The sequence below is a fragment of the Pogoniulus pusillus genome, chromosome Z (assembly GCF_015220805.1).
Source record: "Pogoniulus pusillus isolate bPogPus1 chromosome Z, bPogPus1.pri, whole genome shotgun sequence".
In the NCBI taxonomy this organism is placed as follows: Eukaryota; Metazoa; Chordata; class Aves; order Piciformes; family Lybiidae; genus Pogoniulus; species Pogoniulus pusillus.
This window is the reverse complement of record NC_087309.1, coordinates 96,880,803-96,897,451: the sequence shown is the minus strand read 5'-3', so window position 1 is coordinate 96,897,451 and position 16,649 is coordinate 96,880,803.

Genomic DNA, 16,649 nt, shown 5'->3' with positions numbered 1-16,649 from the left:
AAGCCTGGACCTCCCAAATATGGGAATCACATGGTGTCAAGGTCCGGAGGAGCAGAGATTAACAGTATCTCTGTCCACAGGAGCAAGACCAGTTCTTATGGATTCTGTGTTGTGAAATTAAGGTGCAAACGAGACCATATATCACCATGAAACTATTTATTAAAGGATAAGCTTGGGCAAAACAGAGGGAGAGAGGGGAGAAGGGAAAGAGAGAAAGATCAGAACAGAGGGAGAGAGAGGAGAAGGGGGAGAGAGAAAGATAAAGAGAATGATGGAGAAGAGAAGAAGGAGCAGGGGAGGAAAAAGGCTGTGATCACATTACCCTCAGTCGCAGATGGGAGAGAGAGAGACGGGTGCGTGGCTCAGGGATGATCTTCTGTGGAGTTTGTCAGGGTTTCTTCGGGTGGTGTGCAGCTCTGGTGGTCCGGTAGACGTGCCACTGGTGGTCCGATGGAGATGCCACACTTTGGCAGGCATTTCTCCTGCCTGTTTATACAGTTTTCTGCTCAGTGTCTGGCTGCAGCTCCCCACGGCATCTTCCTGTGCATTCTCAGGCATTCGCAGGGGTCCGGCACCACCGGGGAGAGAGCCTCCGCCCCCTCCCGGGCTGCACCTGTCCACACCCTGAATGCACATAAACCTTTTCCCTTGGGGGTAGCATAGCTGAGATAAGATGTAGGCCTCCTGGGCATTCCAGCCAGGGTGAGGTCCAGAAGTTTCGAAGGTGTTGTCTGTTGATTTGCATCCCTGAGCTTTTGGGCTAAGCACCGAGTCTGAGTCCCAGAAGTAACAAGATTAAGGAGAGATGATGCAATCTTCTTTATCTTTGTTGATTAAGGAGAGACGATGCCATCTTTATCTTTGTTGATGACCAAGAGAGAGGATTTAGACTCTCACACATAGGCCTTGCACCCCGTGACCCCGTGGGCCATAAGCTAGGCACATGGGCTTATACAACTACGTTACACAACCAGGGGTCCTGGGCAGGCCAGACCAGGTCTATTGTGTTTACTCATGTGTTTACCTCTGGTGTGGACAGAAAAACATGTCCAGGCAAAGCAAAGCATGAATAAGCCCAGGTTTGGGCCCATGGACCCTCCACGACAAATAGTGAGGTGTGCATGCATTTCCCATACTTGGTAAGAGCTGACGAGAGCTCTGCATAATTTCCTTCACATTTGTTGACTGTAACAACAAGTGACAAGATGCCCAGGTAGAGACTAGAAGCATATAAGGTTGTCAAAGGGCAACAGCAAAGTGAGCATGTTCAGAAAGAAGTTGTGGTACTCTGTAAGTAAACGCAGCTGCCATCACAGTGTGGGAGACAGACTGGCCCAGAATTTCCTTACTGTCGTAGGGCATGAAGCAGGCGATCAAACCTTTTACGTGATCCATCATGAGTGTTTTATAAACAGAGCTGCCACAGTGTAATTTCTCACTGTAGGGCTGGGAAGATGGCTGCTGAGTTTTGCCTTTTTGTTTGCCACCAGATATGAAAATTGACTGTCTATTGATTGCATGCTATATTGGCTCACTGCTAACATAAAAATTAGGTCTGTATACCTGTCTACTTTTCACAGCACTAGCTAAGATAAGCAACTGTCTACAGGTGATGAATACTCTACATGTTTTCCCATGCAGGTGTTGGTAGTGGTAGCAACAGGAGAGAGGAGATAAATGTGATGTAACTTGAGATTTTGCCATGCCTAGCTAGCAACGGGTACAAATGGAAAAACAAACAAAATAAACAAAACTGTGAAGTGACCTATAGAATCACAGAATAGTTGCAACTGGAAAACATCTTTGTAAGATCATTGAGTCCAACCTTAGCTGTGTCTGGTGCTTAACCACGTCCCCTAACAGCACATCCCTGCATATCTGACCTTGTCTGTTGGGGTGAGATGGGAACAAGTCGCTAATGTGTGAGTATTTTAAGGAATTTTTTGGAATAACTTCTTTCAGCTTTGCTGAAAAGAAGAGACACCAACCCTTCCTTCCCGAGTCCCTCTAGCGCCTTTAAAACATCGCTGCGCCCACAAGCGCCGCTTTGCTCTGGAAACTCGTTTTCTCGAAGAGGGCAGCAGAGGGGGCTCTTGCTCCGTACAGCGGCACCGACCACGCTCTCTGGAGTTCTGCCGCCCCAGCCGCTCCTCCGCGGGGGCGGGATAGAGCGGTGAGCCCTGGCGGCAGCAAGAACCAGGAGCCGGAGGAAACCTTTCCCTACCCCTCACGTCTAGCATGGGCGCGGAGGCACTGGCAACTTCCGTCGGGCGTCCTTCCCGCTAGCCGGCTTGCTTCTGGCGTCTGCGTGTGGGCAGGTTGTGGAGTGGAGGAAAGAAATAAAACTTGTCTAAGTAAAAGATGCGCTGAAACGTTTCCGTGGCACGGGAGATGGTGGCCGCCGGACTCGTCTGCGCTGCCCTTTGCGGCACTGAAATTAAAGTTAAGGGGCATTGCTGTGGGCAGCTGAGACTCCCTCTCGTTCCCTGCACCAACCCTCCTTCCCCGCAACATGCAGTTTGAGGCAATGCTTTCTTGCACCACACTCGCTGACTGGTACAGGCACAGCAGATGTCTGGACTTGCATGGTTTTGAAACAGGCAGGTGTCAACAAGAAGAGAAGAGAAGAGTAATCCAGTGAGATTTAATTGCTTCCTCTATAACTAGGAGATTCGTCCACAAAAGATGTTGTGCTCTCAATCCTGTCTGATTGTCCAGGCGAGTAACATGGAGCAGCATGGTTGCATCATCATGAGTCAGGAACACGAAATGAGAACTTTCCTGAGTATATGAACTTTTGTGTTTTAAGTGTGTTGGATGAAACTAGTAAAAACTGTAGAACGTGTTTTCACAAACAAAGCAGGATTTTTCAATTCACACGGAATTAAAGGATAGGTAGTGAAGAGCTGATTTAGCACTCAGCGTCAGGATTCACCTTACCTCTGGGCATGACTCAATAGCACAACAATAATGACAACCTTTTTGCAAGACTCTGTAGTAAAGTACCATCAGTGTGACAACTATCACTGCAGAAGAGTTCGTTTTAGTAGGTATTGTTTCCTGAGCTATCAAGTTTTCTACAGAAATAAAATAATGTACAAGTTACACTTACTCCATTTGTGTTTAATAAACAGGCTGTCAACCTGGGGGCAAAGAGAAGGAGTGGAGAAAAATAAAAAGTGGAAGTAAGGAAAAGACAGAAATCTAGATTGTTCTCACTTGTGTGTCTACTTCATGTCACCCCGTTTGTAAGCCTAGAGCCTTGGAGTCATTTGATATGCCCATGAGTCAGTGCAGCCAAAAAGTACAAGGTGTGGGTCCTGGACTGGCAATTATCACCAAGTGACATTTTAATACCAGATATGTTTCTAGTGACCTTAGTACTCAAACTTTCACTGAAACTGGTCAGCACTCCTAATGCTTCTCTTACTTGGGTGAGCTGTGCTGCTCAGTTTCCTAAAGAAAGAGAGTGACATGGCTTTGAAACATCACATTGGCCATGTTTCTTCTCCCAGACCTGTGCTCAGAGCTGCACCAGAGCACCCCTTCAATCACTTTCCTATGGGACCATGAGCTGGAGATGCTACACCTACCTGAGAAGAGCTAAACTCTCTTAGATACTTAGCATATCAATATAATTGTACCTTAGAGTTCTTCATGGTTCCTGTTTTTGCAATAGGGCCTGTGGGGGAAAAAAAAATATTGGGTTCAGCATAAATAGTGTGCAGTAATGACCTGATCTTTCGCTATATCCAGGAAAGCCATCCTTTGCTAGCTTGCATTGTGCTGCTGAGATGCTGTTGCTGAACTGATACTACTTTTTGTCCATTTTGACTAAAAAGGTAGCATTTGATTTGGAAACAGTACATTTTTTATTTTAAATGGAATAGGAAAAATTGATTTTAAGCCCTAATTGCATACATGTCAAATAACATGTCACATTTAAAGGCTGTCATGGGAACCAACTGGTGTAATTGTATATGGACAGTGTTATCTAATTTACCCTGGTTTGTATGATTTACTGGTATGTTTTTCTGTGGGTTTCATTATTTAGTTGTTTGATAATCTCTTTTCTTTCTGGTGTGATTTATGAGACAGCATTTCTGCTTGTTTTATACCAGCATGTTATTTTGTCAATCAAAATCTCTTTGTGCAACAGCAAAATACAAAAAAAGATAGTGGAGAACAGCCCGTAGAGTGTATCTAATGTTTGCTTTAAACAGATTATTTATAGGGAGATGCATCGGAGGAACCAATTTGTGAAATAATGGTTGGTTTTATGTAAAGAACAAATGCTGCAATCAGCACTCTGTGAGTCTGCTTGCATATGTTCTGTGGATCTGCACAGTTGTCTAAATGATTAATGGGGACAACATGAAAATTCTTTATTTTCCTTGTGAGCCTTTGTACTTTTCCTTTCTCTCTCCTGATGGTGGAGTCATATCCTCTATCTTTGCTGCATCACATTTCCTCCTCACCTTTCTACCATTATCTAGGACCAAGAACAGAAATGGCAGAGGAACTAGCTAGTGCCGTCCCATGCTATGCAGGGTACTGTTACAGGCTAGGGAGGTTTAGAGGATTTTATCTGATTTGGCAGCTTTGTGCTCCTGAGTCACAACTGATGAAAGAAAAGGGGATGGAGTACATCCTAAGTGTTCAAGGCTGGGTGTTCAAGAGAGACTATGTACGCATGTCAAAGGCAAAATCTAGGAAAAACAAAAACAAAAACAATTGAACTATGGTCCTTAACACCTCATAATGAGATGAGAATGCAGGCACTGTGTTTGAGCTCTTTTCCACACAAATAACAAATTTTGCATTTCTTGGTAAATACTTTTACTGGCTCTTTCAGTGGTCACTCTACTGGATATTTGTTTAACAAAACCACTAAAAAGCAAGATTTTACTGAAATGAAATAAAATATATTTTAGACCTGAGAAACACATGGCTTGATGCAGAGTCTTCATGGAACAAAACAATGCAGTGGCAGTGGTGCAAATACTGTTACAGAAAGTGAAGATAATACATATAAGAAATACATACAAGACTTTGTCATATTAAATGTCCATTTTATTAGAATCAGCTCTGTTATGACATTCAGACAATCAGCTTGAGTCCCAAGCTTTTGAACAATGATGTATAATACACACAAGTAGCACTCTTAGATCATGGCAGAGGGCATAAATGCAGCGTTTAGTTGGTGTCACCTAGACTCCAAACTGTATGATTTCATGGTCTTTTTTTCTGGCAAAATTAACAGAAATAAAATTGGTTTCTGTGGAATTTCCAGTTCACCCATGATAGTAATTTATCAGCTAAACCATTAAATTTCTGATTATAACCTCAGTTATTTACTGTACTTTTGATTTAGATATCAGCATGACATAATCAGGACTGTAGATGGTTATAAGGAAAAGAAAGAAAACAAAAAATAAAATTACTCTATTGACAAGGAACAAATATTTGTGTCTGAAATAACTTCTTGTTGGTTTCAGTGAGCTTTGGAGGGAATGTAAAATACGTAGTACAATGTTATATAAGGTGTGGTTATACCTTCAATACACCTCATGTACTTTTGTCAGGGAGAAAAAGTGAATCTATTTTTAGAAACAAACTTTGCCAGAGAAAAGGGAGCATGAGACAGTGCAGTTCCCACCCAAGCTGTGAATTGGTATTTCTGGATTAAACAACCAGAAGGCTTGACTCAGAATTAGTTTTATGTGCATTCTTTCTCCATCATTATCTCTGTGTTTACAAGCTCAGTGAATACTAAGCATTTAATCAAAACATGACAATTTCTTCCCTTAAAGCAAAAAAATTTCAAAGGTCTAAGTGACTTTTGTTGTGGTAGGCCTGATAGGCCAAAAATGGGCTTATCCATGCACTGGCTTGCCCAGGCATGTCTCCGTGTTCCCCCTCCTTCTGTGCTGGGGAGAAGCAACCATGGGAAAGAGAACAAAAGAACCTGGAGCCATTTAATCTAAGGACTCTGGCTTGTCCAGTCATGTTGCCCTGCTCCCCTTCCTTCTATGCTGGGGGGAGCAACCACAGGAATGAAAAACGAATGCCCTGGTTTCACATGATCAAGCTTGGCAAAGTGCCATTCTGATTGGCTAATCTATGTCCAAAGCCCCATTAGTCTCGAGTGGATATTGATAAAAAGGGATGAGCAGGTAGCACGGTGTGCTGCTGGTGCCTCATTGTATCCTGCCTGCCCCTCTGAAAGGCTTCTGCTGAGTCAGGAATCAAGAGGAACCAAGTCAGAGATTATGCTATAGACTCCCAGCTTCCTGACAAAAGAGCCTGGGAAACTCTGACAGCAACCTCTCCACGTGCTTTGAGTACTGTCTACTAATATTTTGTAAGTAAATACTTATGGCCTCTTCCAATTCATTGATTGCCTTCTGCTGCAAGCAGAAAGGATCTTCCTGTGTCCTCTAGGGGATAAGCAATATAATTAACTGCCCATAGTATAATCAACTGCAAGAAACTTCTCTTCCAGTATGATGTTTGCATTTGCTACTTTAAGAAATAAGTGATCTAGTTTTGCCTGTTCCCTGCGTGTATAAAATTCCAAACTGTGTGTTTTGAACCTTGTGAACAAGTTTTCTAGTGAGTTTCAATGTTAAACAGTTTTCATAGTTATTAGCAATCATCTCCTGGATATCAAAATTAATGTAGACTATTAATTTTGCAGAATCCATCACAACTTTAAAATTTACAGTGCAAACAGAAGCAAGACAGGAAAGAAACTAACATTAACATCAAAGTTGCTGCTATGAGAAATTCAAGGGTATCCTTATTTTTATGAGATGCCTAGACACTTGAAGAGTATTTTCTAAGGAACCAAGACAAGCAGGCTGCTGGCTTAGAGGAAATAAACAGGTATGGTATTTTGTTATCTTCCTGACAAAATGTAAAAATTCAAAAAATTAACTGTGGAGGCAGTGTTCAGAGTGTGTATAAACCAAAGGCTTTCCCTTAATCCTTTACTAATCCCTCACTTATCTCTCCTACTGTACGTGCATTGTTAACAAAGATACAGACGGAGCAGAGACATCCAGGCACTCTAAAGGAGTTAAATTCCAGTATTTCAAGTACAAAACACAGAATACTCTCTACTGAAAAGTCTTTGTACTGATCCATAATATAGCTAACTTTTAAGATTTATAAAACATTTTCACACTAGTTAATAGCTCAGAGATGCATATTTCTGCATTGTTGCCTTTTTTGTTTTGTTATTATGTAGAGGAGATTTTACAAGACAATGTAGTAATTACCTTTGGATTATAACAATATGCTCAATTTTCACTATAATTTTGGAATAGATAACAATAATGTAATTAAACTCCTATATTTCAATGTGTGTTTTATAAGAGAAATTGAGATTTATAATATATTTCTTTTGCTAGAAATATATTTCTAGTAGAACAGAAGTTGGTCCCAAAGTGATATTCCAGTCCTTTTCTGAAATTTAGTTCAAGATAAAGGTTGGTGGAAATAATTTAAATTATTAAGAGTGCATGCACTGCTCAAACCTGAGAGCAAATTATTTCTGGAAATAACAAATTTAGCATTTAAGTGGTACAGAGACCTGCAAGATTTTGACGAAAGACACAATGCAATGGTAGTTTTTAATCTGCCTCATTTCAGACAATTTGAAAGAGATGTGGCTATGAAACTGAAGCACAACTTTGTTTAGCTCAATATTGGAGTGTTGTTTTGTTTTGTTTTATTTTCTAAATTATTTCTATCATTTTGATAGAAAAATTGTAGTGAAGGGGAAATTCTTTGCAGATAATATCTGTATAATCAATGTTGTTTACTTTGCATTAGTTAGCCCATATTTTAAATAGCTAAATGTGAAGGATTATCAACTCAAGTACAGAAGTGTCTGTGACTGTATTATTTAATGCAAGATATTTGTATTAAAAAATCTTTGTTGTGTATGTGATGCTGCTGCTGAAGTAGGTATGAAGCAAAGTTACAAACAAAATAAACTGGAAAAAAAAACCCAACCAAGTCTTTAGAGACCGGATAAATAGTAAGAAGCATGTTTAATACAACTAATTTATAGATGAATGTGGTGCCAAGCCAGAATACATTAACAAGGTAAGGCTACAGGGTCTCTAGGTAAGATAATATATTGCTTTCATTAAAAAGCAATCTGCATGGACCATATCCACTAACACTGGAAACTCTGCAGCTGTCACCTTTATCAGGGGAACAAGAGCAAGCCACTACATTTTAATCACTGGAGTTTGTCAGGAACGAAAAACAGCCAGCTTCCCACAAATCAGCAGACATGTATCCTGATAAGGAGAGTGAATTGGAAGAGGACAGCTACACCCTGCACTACACCACCTATTCTGGAGTGATCAAAGCACTGTAATTGTAGCAGATAAATCTACTGAATTAGGCTTTGGGATGAAACACTCATCTGAAACACTTGTCTTTTCACAAAACAAATGCATGTTTACTTGTGTCATCTGTGACATATTTCACTTTTTAGTTTGAGTATTCCCAGTAGTTCATAAAAGGCGGCAAGAGAGAAAAATAAAATGCTTATATCCAAAGTCCAGCAGTACTTTCCCCAAAAACCTCTTCCTCGATCATTATGCAGTGATTTAATATCTGCACTGCAGTTGTGAAACTATTCTTTTGAGTAGTCCTGCCAATAAAAGTAAATATTATTATTTGTTTATAGTCCTAATATTTGAATTTGTCCTATCTGATATAAATGAGAGCAGACATTATTTTTCTATGGTAGATAATGATTCTTCAAAGAGATGGCCCAAAGGAATTGAGAGAGGCAATGCTTGGGAAAAGAAGAACTTGAATATTATTGCAGAATACATATTATAGAAGTAAAAATTTAACCTCTAGTGTAATTATAGTTCCATGATAGCTGTATGGTAGGTTATGATATCAGATGTGCCCCCTATAATAGATAACATAACAAGGATTTTCTGTGATGAAAGAAGTATTAACTATAAAACTGTCATGGAAAATTATTTTGCCCAAGGAAACTTTTTTTTTTTTTTTTTTTTTTTTTTTTTTTGTGAACCAAAACAATAAAAGAAAATCAGGTTTTGGGAAGATCCATTTTTGTTTCCAAGACCTTCGGAGTACTGATTAAAATAAGTAAAAAGGCAACAAAGAGGTATGAAAAACATTCTAATATTGTGTATACAAAGCTTAAAGAGAATGAGGTATCAGCTTCATAGGATTCACAGTTCTGAACTCCTCACCACCGTATTAAATTGTCAAGGATGAGCTTGTTTCTCTGGCTGTTGTGATTCTTGCTAGCAGTTCAAGTGATAGACCTTAGCAAAACAGCTTATTATCATTTCCACCAGCAGTTTGGGTTCTTAATGGTCAATGAGGAGGAATAAAATATTACTTTACAAGGCAATAGTATTAATCTCAAGAAATACAATGCACCAAGGATCATTACTGTAATCTGTTATTTGCTGCTCCTTATAAGATCAACTTAAGATAGTATCTGTTTTCTTATTTGTAGCATTTCAAAACTTTCTATCCTTTAGAAAATATTGCAAATAAGTCAACTATATATGTTACTAGAACCCTTCAAGGTAGTTTCTCATATGAGATCTGTTCTCACATAGTTTATTTGCATAAAATGTCAAAGCCACAGGTATCAGAAATTGTTCTGAGTTCGTAACAGAAAAGTTTATAGTTAGGCTGCCCTGAGAGCTAAGCTCAGGGAAATCATCCTGTGGCGTAGTCTCCACGAGAACACGTATCCCATCTACTGTAATGAAAAAGGCATTTGGAAGCAGGCACCAATGAATGCAGACCATCGAAGAGAACTAGGGAAGTCCGTGGGCAGTCAGTTGTGCAGTACACGCATCCAAGCCTACATCAGAAAGCTTGGATACTGAGAAGCGTGTGAGATAGTAGTTGTGTGACTGCTTCTCTCCATGTCCCTTTACCAGGCTTACATAATTATGCCAATGTAATAAACCAGAGTTCACAGGACTGTCTACCGTATCTTTTTGCTACTTGTAGGCCTGGCAGGCTATCCATGAGAACAGTGCAAAGCGATTACCACACTCAGATGCTAAGCAGGTAGCTAAGAAAACCAGCCCCTGTCACTTTCCCTGATGTGTTTTTGTTCTTGCTAAAAGCTGTGATATCCGGGCATCACCCCTCAGCGCTCACACACACACACACACACACACACACACAGAGGTATGTGAATGAACTCTGTTCCTCCATGCTTAGCCACGATGCAGAATGAATCCAGAAATGTATTATTTTCCCCTGTTTTTATCGATATATTTTTTATTTATTCATATCATGTCTTATATGCTACAGATGTGGGGATATCCGGATTTATTCAGGTGATTGTAGACAGCAAAGCACTACTTCATTCTGTTTTCAGCCTCTGTTTAATTCTACAATTGATCTCAAAAGTATTAGAGAATGATGCTGCAAAATTCTTCTGGAAAACAAAGCAAAACAAAACAAAAATTAAAAAAAAAAAAAAGGAGGGGGTGGGTGGGAATTGTGGTTGTGCTATCTAAATTCTCCAAATATATACCTGTGAGAGAATCCCAGGCTGGATTTTGTCACGAGCTTGAAACCTGTTGGTTAGCTGGTGACCAGAAAATCAAACATGAAATCAATTTCTTCTTATGTTTCACCCCTCAGAATCAATTATTTTTATCTCCTCTGCATTTCAACAGTCATTTTAAGGGTAAAGTAATATCCAGAATGGCATGAGTATCAAAGAGTTCTTTTTTGCTATCATTTTCTTCTGGAATAAAAATTCTGGTAATCCATCATCTGGAGAGCTACTGAAATAAAATCACCAACACTCTGTCAACACTATCAAGAAAGTCTCATTGTCTTTCTGTTTTCTTGTACTTTACAAGAGAAGATCTGAGTATTTCATGTTGATTGCTTGATTGGCTGCACTGGGACTCTTTAAAAATACTAAAAAAATCAACAGTCTGGTACAAATCAAACACAGGCTTCTATCAATCATGAGCCTGGGGTATTATCTGAGGTTTTTACCCAGAAAGATGTCATTAAAAGTTGCAGAAATTAATTGCTGCCATTGACTGTAATGGCCTTCCCTGACACAGTTTCTCAAATGTAAAGAAAAATTATGGGTAAGGCAAATTCCTCATGGGGTTTTTATAGATGTCTGCTTTGTTCTGTTATTGTTTATTGCAAATGTTATTACTGTGATCTATTGCCCCATCATGCTTTGTCTATACTGCTTATGCCATTTCGCATCCCACAACAACTGAGGACTTCTGTCACTGACCAAGATAGCATTTATTTTTAAATTCTGTTTTATATATACACCTATAGTGATCTCTAGGTGTTAATTTTAGGTGTTTAAAATTTCATACTCAAACAGAACTTGTTCTGATATATTAAAAGTTGCCAGTGATCTTTCTGATACAATTGTGAATCTTCTCCCAGTACGTGCATCTTCTTGCAGTTAGCTTAATTGCTGTGCAAAGCTGCAGGAGCTGCTAGTTTACCTAAGTTGTTTAGTTTTGCATATCTGTGGAACAAGTGTGTTACAACACAGGTTTAGGTTCCTTCCTTTTAAAATTTATTTCTTATAAGAAAGTCATCTTAATTACAACTTAGATTATTCTGAGAGATAACTTTCCCAGAAAGTAAATCTTTTAGGAGCAGGAAACTAAGAAATTCAGTCTACACCTTACAGTAGTGCAAATACAGTGGTAAAAGAATCCCAAAAACTGGGTTTGAGGTTCACAAAAGGTTTTATGTTTAATACCAACTGGTCTTCTTACAATTGCTGAAGTCATATTATGCCATTATATTGCATTGCGTCTCCCATTCTGAGGCTTGAAAGAATAACTTAAAGGCATTGGGACTGTTAGCCTTGCTTTAAAAAAAATGCTGTGAATTAAACTTTAAAGCATGCTTTTCTTTATTAAAACTCCTCAGAATACACTGTGTATAATTTATTGGAGCTTTAGGTTAACCTGTTCAGTGTTTTCTGTAAAATGCAGTAAGATCACTATATGCTCTGCCAATATAACCAAAACCCCACTGAACATGGGCAGAGATGGAAACTTTCTGCAATAATTTCAGCAGTGTAGGAGTGTTTTCTGTTTTTCCTCTAGGCTTCAGGCTTGTCATACAAATACGTGAAGTAGCATAAAGGAATCAACATCTTTAATCATCTGCCCAGCCTTCAGTTCATAAAACAGTGATGGTTAGCCTTGTCATCTTTCAGTTTTAATTTGCTCCTGCTGTGTGGATCAGTAACACGATTTCTGACCATGCACTTTAACTCTGTCTTGGTGATGCAATGCCACCGCTCTCTCTAGTTCTGGTGACTTTTCAATGTACAGCTTTCAAACACTCACTCTATCTCTTTGTGACTCTTGGTTTTGTTTAGAATTTCAGAGCTGTGCTTCAGCATTCAAATTAGTTATCTTGTGCTAAAGTTTTAAATCCTTGCAGAGCTTCAGCAACAGTTGACTGAGAACAGGAACAATGGATTGTGTGGGCTTAAGGGATCAGTAAGAGAAACAGATTTTCTTTTGTAGCTTTTTTTTTTCATGGTGTGCCTTCTCTCACCATTGATAGTCTTATGCTAAGACTATCAATGGTGCCCTGTGTTTATTATTTCATCTTCATCTCTCCATTTTGGGTTAGACATCCCATAATACATAGTGGCTCTCACTGAGGGTGTTGAAGAGCTGCTGAGAAATGCCTGGTGTCACAGTGCGTCTTCAGGTGACCCCATTAAAGTGACACAAATCTAAGGTGGAGTTCCCAGTGACTTAAAGCAGTGCTTAAGGTCGGGATTTTGTCTCCCTTGTCTGATTATCTCCCAGATTCATATGGTTTTTTGAATGCATATTACAAGTACAATGCTGAAGCCAATCAGTGAAGGTGTGACACAGCATGTCAAGTGATAAGACATTTACAACAAAAGCTTTAAGTAGGCAGACTCTTTTTTTTTTTGTTTGTTTTAATGTATTGACCCACCTATTCATCATTCACTCTGTTCATGATTTTGTAAAATAGTGACCTGTTCTTAGGCATCTTACAAAAACTTCTCACAACCACTGTGTGTCCTTGTTTGTACTGAAAACAGAGACTGGGCTACATGTCAAGTGTGTTGAGCATACTAGTTTGATTTCATGGGAAGAGGAATCTTGGGGCAGTATTCTGACTATTCTTTCTTATTCAGGTAACTTTGTACAAAGGTACTTAAAAGCAATACACCAAGAAGTTCCTGATTGGCCATGTGAACCACCTCTAATGGATCATTTGGCTGACAGTTCCCAAGACTAGATGCTGGGTAGATCTGAGTAGCATCTCTAGAGAGTGTGGGCAGTTAGCTGCTACAGTCATTTCTATTGGGCAGCGTAGTTTCTCTGTGTCTTACAGGGCAAGGAGGCAGGCTGCTTTAATATCCCCAAAGGACTGGTCAAAGGCTCTAAGAGAGGGATGCAAGGACACCAGCTTGCTGGAGCTCAACCACGTGCTCCACTTTCTACCAGGCTGCAGTAGCAACGATCAGCATGTCTTATAAATATACTCCAAGTGTAGTTCTTCTGACAGCCATCCTTACAAAGAACATCTACAAAATTCAGCCTGTCCATGTGCTCTGGGAGTGAAGCTAAGTTTTCTTAGAGGATGTTATTTTGATTTATTGAACTTGCTGGTCACTTGGCAAAGTTATCAAACAGAAACCTTTATTTTTGCTAGGTCATCCATGTAGCCTGGCTATATGCCTCTGTATAAAGACTCAGTAAGACATGCACACAAAATGGTCTGTTGTGCTTCCACTAGTGTTGAACCAGTGTGAAGAGAACCTCTTGATTTCTCAGTGGTGTAGTTGTTGTGTTCCCAGAGGTGCAGAACCCATCCATAAGGATATAGTCAGATGCTTTAAAATTAAGCCTTGGAACAACCAGGTGCAGACCAACTCTGGCACACCTACAACTTGCTTTAGTAGAGAATTTAAAACATTTGAGAGGCTGGATCCTCTGTCAGAGCAATGAGAAACATAGGAAAGGCAAAAAGAGACACAGATCATTAAAAATGTGTTGATAATAGTGATTATTTATATACACATATATACAGCAGGCTTGTCTTTAATCTTTAAAGTTTTAATCTTTCACTGTCTACAAGACAGAACATGATGTATTTTAGTATATTTTCAAGGGTCAGGCCCAAAGTCATGCTCCTTTAGAGGTCTTATGGCTGTTTGTGCTTTTTTGATGTTTGTACCATCATGCAAGCCTGATAAGTAGAGGAATGATCATGATAAATGTGCATAATGAGAAAGTGATAAGAATTGCAGCATCTGACATGAGTTATGTCTCTGTTGTCCAGAAATGGAGATGTTCTACTTTTATCTTTACTCTCTAATTTCTTAATTAGAAAGAAAGAATATTTTCCACACAGTGTATATGTATTTGGCAAGCATGCTGTCTAATAACAAGATGTCTCAGACAATGACTTTATTACAGATGCAGCTGTAATTTTTTGTTTACAAATGTCTTTCCTCCCTGTAGAGCAAGAGCCATAGGTCCAAACTCAGGACATATTTAAAAAAAAATGCTGTAGATAAAATTTGATTCAACCCCAATGACTTGCAAATAAAGAAGAATTAGGGCCTAATCCATCAAGCTTTTGAAGAAAATATGCTTATTTTCTCATATATACGGTCTGATTCAAGTTGCTGGGATTGGTTATATGAGTAATGACATACATATGTATTTTGAAAACCTAGCTATTGAGATCAGCTTCTAACCTGAACTACCCCGAAAGTTACGATTCTGAAAGCCTTATAAGGGCAAAATTCCCATTAATAAGATTTCTGCAATTGATAGGACTTTTGCTTTAGAATGACAATGTAAGGATAGCCTTTGGAATAGTTGTAGAAATGAGCCACTGCATGATGCTGGAGAATTAGGGATGTGGATTTTTTAAGAAAATGCAGTTTGTATTCAGGGACCTAAACTTTCTAGAAAGCAAATTAATGTTTTGAATTAAGTGATATCAGGCGTGGTTTCATTACAGTGATTGCTCATTGTCTTACTCTGAAAAGATTCACACACTTACGCATTTGTTCATGCCAAGTAGTTCTGCTGAAAAAAATATATACTTGTGTGGAAGCAGGTCTGACTGGATTGAAACCAGTTCTCTCAAAGTGAGTGATAAAATTTCCACCTGAGTGAGAGTAAGGTAGAATTAACAGCAACAAAGCTATACCAAGTTGAGACGTTTGCACATTTTGAACAGCAAAACTGTATTGGCTTCAAAACCATGGAAAGCTAAATAAAAATTAATCTCTTTTTGTTGCACACTGCGTAACTCTTCTGATACTGCTCTGGCAGGGGGGCTGGACCAGATGATCTTTCGAGGTCCCTTCCAGCCTCTGATATTCTATGATTCTATGATCCTATGTTTTTAATCTACTGTTTATCTTTTTTCATTACTTTTCTGTAATAATATCAAATTACTTATGCCTAAAAGCTATCATGAATAGTTAAAAGTAAATACCCCGGGTAACTGCAAAAAAATGTTGTGCATATACTTTTGTTTCACTTGCATCAAAAGATAAGTTTATGAAACATCAGCCATACTGTGTAGCAAAGAGGAAACATTTTGTGAAGGGTTTTTATTTAGATTTTCTTGTTGTCCTTTCAAACTAAGATTTGTTTACTAGAGGCATTACAATTTAGTGAGACAAATTAGGCTAAACTTTTTATCTCTAGTGGTTTGCACATGCACTGATTGAACTAGTATTTCTTCTAAAGATTGCCTGGGAAGATAAATGAACAAGAGGAGCAATTAGAGTAAGGAAAAACTAAAGATTGGCTGACATGATTTAAGTTTACCTCTAAGGCAGTTTGTCATTTTGTCTCTATAATCTCTATCAGAATTGACTAAAACCGTAAACATAAATCATTATACTAATTTATTTCACCAGACTGTGGTCTGGGAGAAGAAGATTTCATTTTTTTTTCAACAGACTTTGGGGGATTCAAGCATTTGCAGAACTTTTTAAATATAGTAAAAAACCAGGCCAACCTACAAGAATCATTGATTAGTATTTCAGCTTCTTTAAAATCTCTCTCTTTTTTTTTTTTATGTGTGTCTCTCTCTTTTTTTCTATGTGTGTGTGTGTGCTTGTGTGTGTTAAGGCAAGAAATGTTCCTGTTATTATTGTTAGAATAACTATTTAGAATTCAGAATAAAAGGGCATGGATTGGATTTTTTTTTTTCACTTTAAAGTGACCCTATAAAGCTTAATGCATGACAAAACATAATGCAAAGCCATCAGTTAATGCTCCACACTAGACCAGTTAATAAGCAGCCTTCTCTCCTCAGATGCATCAGAATGAAGTCTGTAGGACTGTGGAATACCTTTGTGGGAGGGAAACCAGTAGATATCTGAGAACATCTTACAGTATAAATCTCCATGAGCTGTCACAAGGCCTGTTATAGAGTCCAAAAATAGAGCTCTGTATATCTTCATTAGGAACTGTACTAACATCCACTGGCTGCCTGCAATTTTATTCAAATGCCATGGTAAAGCAAAGATTATTTTATGTTGCTCTTGTCAAGTGAAATATTCCTTGTCCATGACATTAAGGGATGGATTT